This window comes from Myodes glareolus, chromosome 5 (genome assembly GCF_982192425.1).
Source record: "Myodes glareolus chromosome 5, mMyoGla1.1, whole genome shotgun sequence".
Taxonomy (NCBI): Eukaryota; Metazoa; Chordata; class Mammalia; order Rodentia; family Cricetidae; genus Myodes; species Myodes glareolus.
Window position 1 is genome coordinate 91,172,794 of NC_142030.1, and position 9,101 is coordinate 91,181,894.

Sequence of the window (9,101 nt, forward strand, 5' to 3'; positions counted from 1 at the left end):
ACACACCGGAGCTGAAACATCTATCCTGCCTCAGTTTGTGATTTTTCTTTTGGTGAGGATAATTGATGAGGCAGAGCCCAGTCTTTTCCTGGGGTGTGTTGGAAGGATCCCACTGGGCACTTTAGTATTGAGCTGCCCAGAGAGGAGGAAGCTGAGCTGCAGTTACTCTGAGATCTCTAGGATATCAATTAAAAACATTTGCTCAACCATTCCTGGGGCTCCATCTCAATTACAGTGTATTTTAGGGGAGGACCCTGGGGTGTTTAGAGGCACTGAGACCTGAGGTGCTCCCCTCCCGTGCCCCCCAGGCCTAGGCCACTTCAATGGTATCTACTCTTGGAGAATTTTCGCAGCCTTACCAGACACCCTGTGCCTGAAAACCTTACTATACATTCTGATGTACAAAGGTCACTTTCCCAGGTGGTGAAAATATAATTGAGGGTTTGTTCTCCCTGGGGAATGCCTGATGTCCTGTCCTTGATCTGCAAGGCTGGTTCCCTGTGCTGTCATGCTTATTTGGTGAGTCAAGGCATCCCTGCCCTTCAAGGGAGCAGAGAGATACTCCATGCAGGAAATAGGGATGCAGAATGATGGCTGTGACAGAGACAAGGGGCTGATTCGCACAGAAACTGAGGTGTAGCCAGAGACCCTGGAAAAGACTCTCCACCTTAGAGGCCTCTGTGCTAGAGAAATCCAGATACAAGATGGCAGCCAGGACTCTGAGGAAGCGGGTGGGCTTCCCTGGGACAGTTTTGAATCCTCTTCCTGGAGACATGAGGTACGTGTTACTGTGTTACTGTGTAAGTGTAGGGCAGTGGTGGAGGTGGGAGGAATTCTGGGAAGACTGGAGGGAGCCCCCAGTAGCTGGCACAGGCTGAGGAATCCTGGGAAGACTGGAGGGAGCCCCCAGTAGCTGGCACAGGCTGAGGATGTCCTTTTTGTGTGAGAAGTAATAGGATAGGGTATGGAAGGTCAGAAGTCTTCCAGACCCGAGGGTTGGGCATCTGAGCATCTTTGGCTAACGGAGAGTTCGGGTAAGCTAGGAGAGACGTGGGTAGCCTGTAGTCAGCACTAAGCCAGAATTTGGTGATCTTTGACCTCACTGTGTCTGGAGGTTTCTCAGGGAGTGCCGTATATGAAACCTGCTTTTAATTACCTTAAAGGAGAGAAACCATACATACATTAACTTCTTTTACGTTCGTTCTAGAACCACCCGTGTGAATCCACAGTGGCAGAAATGAGAATATGATAGACCGGCCATGGGGATATTTATTCCATATCCTGATTTATGTGCTGGTTGTCTGGGCTCTACGCTTGCCTATGCATATTAAACTGCTCACTTAAAACCCGTGCATTTTACTCAGCATAAATCATATAGCAAATACATATGCAAAACCATCTTGTCACACTATGCTCAGAGCGAAAAAAATTCTTCTTCTCTACTATATAGAGGTGGATGGCTCCCTATCCCACCCCCAGGCAGGGGGCAGTTGAGTGAACTGGAAAATATTGGCTTTTGACTCAGTCTCCGATTCTGTTTTTAACTTATTTTTATTTTTTAAAAGATTTATCTATTTATTATGTATACAGTATTCCACCTGCAAGTATGCCTGCAGGCCAGAAGAGGGCACCAACACTCATTATAGATGGTTGTGAGCCACCATGTGGTTGCTGGGAATTGAACTCAGGACCTCTGGGAGAGCAGTCAGTGCTCTTAACCTCTGAACCATCTCTCAGTCTCCAACTCTAATCTTGTTCTGTCATTGCTATTGTGATATTAGATGATTGGATTTCCAGTGCTCTGACTCCTAAAATGGGCAAATGAGCCCATGCAGCAAACTTTGCTAGCATTCTTTATGCACCTCCTGCAGGAAGTCTTCCCTGACTTCCCACAGCCTCTGCAGGTGCCTTCCTCACCTCCACACATCGGCTTTCGGCATGTGCGAGATTCCGACCTCCGCGTGCATTATTCCAAGCTCTGTGTGCGTGATTCTGACCTCCATGTGTGTGATTCCGACCTCCGTGTGTGTGATTCCGACCTCCGTGTTGGAATCTGTACTCTAACAGGTATGGAACCTGGCGGTGTTTGGCAAATACCATGCTCCAAATGGGAATCCACAAGCGCCCAGAGCCTACCACATTATATCACTGAGGTTCCTGTCTGGATAATCTCAGTTGTCAATTTGACTATATCTGAAATCATCAAAAAACCCAAGATGATGATGGGTGATCTTGTGAGGGGTTTCCTTAATGGGATTGTTTGAAGCAGGAAGCTCCATCCTAAGTCTGGGGGCATTGCAGGTAAAAGGACATGGAAGAAGGCAGCTTGGTCTTTTTCTTGCTTCCCCTACCCTCCCTCTTGCCGGCAAAGTTACTGCGGCCAGTAGTAAATCTAACTTCAGCAAGTAGCTCTCTAGGAATCTTCCCAGACTCTAGCACTGGACTGCGGGGTGAGACATCCGGCAATTATGGGATTCTTGGCTTTTCCGAGGAGAGGCAGCACAGCAAGACTGGCCAGACCACAGCTGCCTGTAAGCCATGGTAACAAACATCCTTTAAATGTAATAGATTATGTATTCATTCTTAAGTTCTTTTGTTTGTTTGCTTGCTTGCTTGTTTTTCAAGACAGAGTTGTTCTGTAGCTTTGGAGCCTGTCCTGGAACTCACTCTGTAGACCAGGTTGGCCTCAAACTCAGAGATCTGCCCACCTCTGAGTGCTGGGATTAAAAGCGTGTGCCACCACCACCTGGCAGGCAGTTCCATTTCTTTAGAGAACCTCACACAGCTTGTCTCCTCCTACCCTCTGAGACCTGTATCTCTACTTCCTTCTCAGTTTTTACATCTTGGGGGTAAGACCCTTGCTCAGCTCTGTATCTCTCCTGTTTATTATAAGATGTGTTCAGTAAGTGTTTGGCCAGTGAGTAACTGGTAGATAAATTAGAGTACACAGGACAAAGACAAACGGCTTGAAAGGAGATGCCGAGCCTAGTGAGTGCTCGAATGGGAGTCAGTAAGGATGGATGTGGGGAGCGGTGACCCAATGAACAAGAATTGAAGGCATTAATGGAGGGATATTACTTGCCTTCTAAAGGATTGTATAATGGTGGTGTCCAAATAGGCCAGTTCCAGAGTCCAGAGAGGAGTCCAGAATGGGACAGCACTGGGGATGAGTCCAGTTGCTCTACATGCACTCATGCGGAAGGCTCCCTCCATCCCTCTGTCCCTCCCTACCTCCATCCCTTTGTCCCTCCGTCCCTCCGTCCTCCCTTTCCTCCATGCCGCTGTCAACTGAACTTCCAAGGAGTCAGTGGTTGAGGGGACGGAGGCAGGAAATGCCTCCGAGGGCCAGGGCCAGGGAACAAAGCCAGTGACTGTCCGGTCCCCAGTCTCCTTGCCTCCCCAGACACCATGCCCCTGAACAGAGCCTCCCCCATCTTTCAGCCACAGAGCAGAGTGCCTGTCAAGGGTTTGTGTATTTATCCGCCCTGTAACGTTCACAGGGAGTTAGTGTTTAATAACTCACTCCAATATATCTTTTCTTTATCCCTTCAGATCTGCTGTTGTAGCAATTTTAAATATTTATCAGCACTGTGTGTGTGTTCGCTGGTTGGGTTGCAATCTTCATGTAATTAAAGATTTACAAGACTCTGCTTGAGAATTACGCAGGCTTGGTGAGATTACAGGGGAAGGGAAGAGGGAGCTGGTCTTGGAATCTGTGGTTTGGAATTTGAAACTGGAGTTGGCTCTCCTGGGAAAGGCGTCATAGGTTCTCTCCCTTTCCGTTCTTTCTCACTGTATACAGTGCATATGATGGATGTAAGGTGCAGGCCATGGGTCTGAGTTCTGCCTCCCTTTAAGGGGTGGAAGCAGAAAGAGGTCTCTGCTGATTTGCAATCTTCATTTTTGTGGTAGAGACAAGAAATATGGAAACAATTTTTTTAAAAAAATATTTTTGATCTTGAATGATAAAGGAACAAATCCCCCCACCCCCCTTTGTGGTTCTGGGGATGAAATCATGGCCCTATGCACTCTTGGTAAGTGCTCTACCACTGTCCATCCCCAGACCTAGAGTTATTTATTGCAAGCAATAGAAACTGGTTATGGAAAACCTAGAAATTTCTGGAAGAATAAGGAGAGGTCATAGGATCAAAGGAAATGCAAAAAGACAAAAGAGAAACATGGGTGGGAACTGGGCTGTGTTGGGACCTTTGTGACAGGACGCATCTAACAGTGACTCTGCTTGTCAGTCTTCACAGGGAGGGCTAGGATGGAGACCAGTGGGTTTTGACTGACAGTTTCATCAAGACTGTAGCTGGGCATGGTGGCATGCTTTTAATCCCAACACTCAGGAGGCAGAGGCAGGTGGATCTCTGTGAATCTGAGGTCATCCTGGACTACATAAGAGCTCCAGGCCAGCCAGGGCTACACAGTAAGACCCTGTCTCAAGACAAAACCAAAACCAAAAAAGATTGTAGCTAGTGGGCAGGGGCGGTCACCTGGAACAAGCTCTAGGTGGTGGTGATGCCAAAGCAGAAGCCGTGGACAGAGACTGATGAATGCCATTGGTTGGACCCAGGCCTTCCCAGCATGGCTGTGCTGGACCCAGGCTGAGAGAGGACACACGCACACATGCGCACGCGTGTGTGCTCTCACACACACACACACGTGCACACACACATGCATGCGTGCACGCGCGTGCACACACACACACACACTCGCACGCATGCATGCATTCATGCATGCATGCATCATGTCAGGGCAAAGCGCCATGGTGGCCAGGGGGTCAGTAGGCTCTCGTGGCTAGGGTGCCTTCTTTCCCAGACTAGGCTTCAGAAATGGACCCATCTCCAGCCCTCACTCTCTGAGCATCACATAAACAGCCAGAACTTCATTTCTTCCAATGGAATAGAAGGCTCCTACCAGAGGGCAACCTTCCAGCTCTCGTGGCAGGGCTCTCGCGGCAGGGCTCTCGCTCCAGGAGGCCAGTAGTGGAAGAGACGCTGTTAGTCCTGTAAATTCAGGGCTGATGGGGTGTGACCTATCCAGAGCACACATGGCCCCCTGTGGGGTGAGGAGACAGAAGTAGATCCTCACAGGAGGCCAGTGACAGAGGTATGCTGGACCGGTTAAAAGTGTCTTTTCTAGGATTTGGAAACAATTCATTGTTCTATGGCACAGTACGATGACTACACATTGTTAATAGCTGCAAATGAGAAATATCCACTACACAAAAGTGTCCTTTCTAAAATAGGTATTTAGTGATGGAAATTCCCCTACCTACATTAGTGGTGCTCAACATTTTGATATGTTGTGTTTTTAATATTTCCCAGTTTTCCTTTCCTTTCAGCCATGAGTAGACTCCACCCCGGCCACTGTGCAGACCATGAGCATGCAGTTCTAGCTGCCCATCATGACTGACCTAGCTGTAAATTCATCCTTCAAAGCAGTACTCCTCAGACAAAGGCAAACGTTAAAGGAGGTGGCAGACCACATAGATACCCCTGGCACCTGTTAATTATAGGAGCATGTCCCTGTAGCTGTGAGTGTATCCACCCGTGGACTGCCAAGTCTCCCTCGGCCTATCCCTATCCCCGTGACTGTGAGGAGAACCACTAAGGAGGAGGATAGAGGTGGCTCAGAATTCTTTCTGATGTTGGTATTAGCTCAAAGTAAACAACTCTAGTGTTTCTATCTCAGGAGTAGCCATGGGGTAGAAAACAGAGATCTGCCAGTTGGCCACAGTGGGTTGTTGATTCATTTACTTAGCAAGATAGCCTGAGGCAAGGATCCCACTGATTCATGTGCTTTGCCAATGATTCAGCCAGATGGACAGCAACTTAGGAGGGGTAAGAGTCAAGGCTTGGTGACAGGGAAGCTTAGGAAAAGAGGTTTTGAGTATGGACTTCTTGGAGTGAGCACAGGATTTGAGACTCTGTGTTCACTGTTGGTATCCAATAAATTACTACTGGTACCGGGTAGACAAGATGGCCCACTTTATGGATGCCCATTAACCTTCATCACCAATGACACAGGGTTTGTTTAGTCTGCTGAGGAACAGTGGCTCTGGTGGCTCAGCTGAGGGAGTGGCTTGCGTTTTACCACATCGATTCACTAAGACTCACCTGGATACTGCCATTTCTGAATGTTTGACTTTCTGAAGGGAAATCAACCCTGAACTCATGATTTGGTACCACCAGTGAACTGGTGATTTAAGATCCCAGCCATTCCTAGTGGAATAAGAACCACCACCAGTCAGTGACTTTTATAGTGACAGGGGTCTGTAGTCCTTTTTTTTTTTTTTTTTTGCTTTGCCAAAGGTTAGATTCCTGATGAACCCAGCAGAGAGACCTTGCTACCAAGGTCTAGATCAAGAGTCCAGAGAAAGGTCTAGAGAGATGGTTCAACAATTAAGAGCACTGATTGCTCTTCCAGAGACCTGAGTTCAATTTCCAGCAGCCACACGGTGACTCCCAACCAGCTATAACTCCAGCTCCAGGAGATTCCACACCCTCTTCTGCCTTCCGTGGGCACCAGGCACACATGCGGTTCACAGACATGCATGCAGGCAGAACATTCATTAACATCAAATGTTTTTTTTAAAAAGAGCCCCAGACAACTTGTGGGATGGTATGTGAGTCAGGAGCGGTGAGCAGAGTGAGTGAGAAGCCATTCACTGTGTTCATGCTTGGTCCAGGGCTCAGTGTTGCAGTGTGATGAGGTGTAGCGTGTGTACTGCATGCTAGGGAGGGAAGAGGGTAGAGGGCAGTTTCTGTTTTTTCATCTGGTCAGGATCCAGCATGGTTTCTGCCACAGTAGATCATACATTGAGTGGTAAATGTCATGATCTGCTGCTGACTTGTCCTGTCCCTTTAAGAGACAAGCCCCGCCCACTCCTTCTTCTGCTTCTAGCTGCTCACTCTTTCCATCTCTCTGGAAGAGGTGGCTGCTGTCCCTTCTCTTCCCCTCTACCCCTCTCCCTGTTTCTCTCTCTCTCTCTCTCTCTCTCTCTCTCTCTCTCTCTCTCTCTCTCTCTCTCTCTCTCTCCTTCCATAACCCATTGAATAAACTATACCCAAACTCTTTCTGCATGGCTGTGACTGTCTCTCCCCCACCCCCAGTGGCTCCTCGCAGGACACAGGACCGACTGCTCCTCCAAGGTCTCTCACCTGCTGCCTCCCACCTGCCTGGGACCCACAGAGGCCTTGGGTGGTGGGACCCAGCCACCCCTCGTGATCCAACATGGTCTCCCACCCTCCACTGCCCAAAACCATATAGTAAAAAATAAAAAAGTGAATTAATCCAGATGCCCTTTGACTTAGAAAGCACTGCTCAGAGTGTCTAGCCCGTCTGCAGCCAGGACGGACTCCTTCTGTTAGTGTTCCCCAGCTCGAAGCCACCTTAGCAGAAATCAGGCTTACGTTAGGGGGCATCCAGCTCTCTGGGCACTCATGCACCCTCAAACCTGTCACACGCATGGGCCAATGGTGAAGAGGAGCTTTGAGGACTTCCTCAAGGTCGCACAGTTAGTAAACAACAGAGCCAGGGGCCAAGGCCGGAAGACTCAGACTCTGAGCTTGAGTGACGTCTGGACTGTCTGAGTACACACCCACCAGTTCACGTCCCCTCTCAGGAGTCCCGTGGGAGCTAGCTTTGTCTGTTAGAAAATGTTTCCACCGGGCTGAAAGATGGCTTGGTGGGCAAAGGCATTTGCCATCGGACCTGCTGACCTGAGTTCAGTGCCGGCACCCGGATGATGGAAAGAGAGCACTGACTTCGGCTTCTGACCTCCACACATCCGTGGCAGGTGTGCACGTGCACACACAATAACTGCAGTAAAAATTCTTACATGGGGTGTGTCGTCTGAGAACGTTTCTCCTTTTTTGTTCCATAGCTTTCTGGGTCTCAGAGGCCACCATACATCCTAGCCCTACCTAGTCCCACCCCACAGAGAGGGAGCTCAAATTCCCCAGACCGTGGCTCTCAGGCCAAGCAAGGTGAAGTCTCGCTGGTGTAGTTTCAGGGTCATTATTTGCTGTCTGGACACTGCAGTCATTAATTTCATCTCGCATTAGTTTTTTTGGCAAGGGAAATTCTTCCACAGGGCTGGCCTTGGCTGAATCACCAAAGAGCGTGACTCAAACAGGAAGTCCCATGAGAAGGCAAGACCTGCCGGCTCCCCTGGGTCACCTGCGATTCTGGAGCCAGTATCTAAGTCCTGGGGCGGGAGGAAGGAGGAGTAGGCAGCACACGACCTAGGGCTACACTGGTGTGGGGTGCTTGGCAATAGTCTGTTCTGAGGCAGGTGCTCATATGCAAGGGTGCACGCGACAGAGCCGGGAGAGCAGCAGCCGAGACTCATCCACCTGCGTCTGTCTGGACTCACGGAGACATCACTTGAAAGCCAAAGTCCAGGCTGAATGGAGCTTTGCATCTGCATTGTCTCTCCCCTCCCCCACACTCATTTATCCCCAAAGCCCAGACATCCAGAGGGCAGCCTGCAGGCCTGCAGCAGGTCTTGGAGGTGTCACGGAGCCCTTGGTCACCACTGAGCGGGTCTTGTCCAGCCATTGACGGCCGGCTGCTGGCTGCAGTTCTGTAGCGCACTTCTCCCATGGAGCCTATGCTAATTGCCTTTGATTTCCTCCTAATTGAGATTTAGTGTGGTTCCTGGTAGACAGCACAGGAAGGTCTTGGTTGCTCCACTGACCTTCTGGAGTCCCCCCAGTGGGGGTTTTGGGGGAACCCTAGTATGTGCAGCGGGCAGAGGAAGATCCAGTAGGCGTTAGCTCTCCTTCCCCCTGGCATTTGCTTATCTTTTCTGCCATGGGTGCTGTCTAGTCTCCAGAGTGGCCAGTGAGAGAGGGAGTCTGAGGAACCTGATCCTTCGGAGAACTTTAGAGCTCCTGCCCCCGAGGTCCCTCTTCCTGAAGGGTGAGGAAGACAGGTGCCTTTTCCCCTACTGTGTGTGTTTGTGTTCGCAAGCCTCAGAGTTCAGCAGCTCAGGGCTTTGCCTGGACCCGGGGAGCAGCTTTGTCGCAGCAAAGAAGTCTTGTATGTGGTAGCAGAAAGAGGTCTAAATTTGGGTCTCTGCTGTGTGACCT

General features: G+C 49.6%; 1 pseudogene; it reads right to left on the reverse strand.

The window, feature by feature from the left end:
- The window catches only part of LOC125398356 (nucleophosmin pseudogene), a 43,584-nt pseudogene extending 34,971 nt beyond the window's left edge, over positions 1-8,613 (reverse strand).
- Positions 8,614-9,101: the final 488 nt, after the last annotated feature.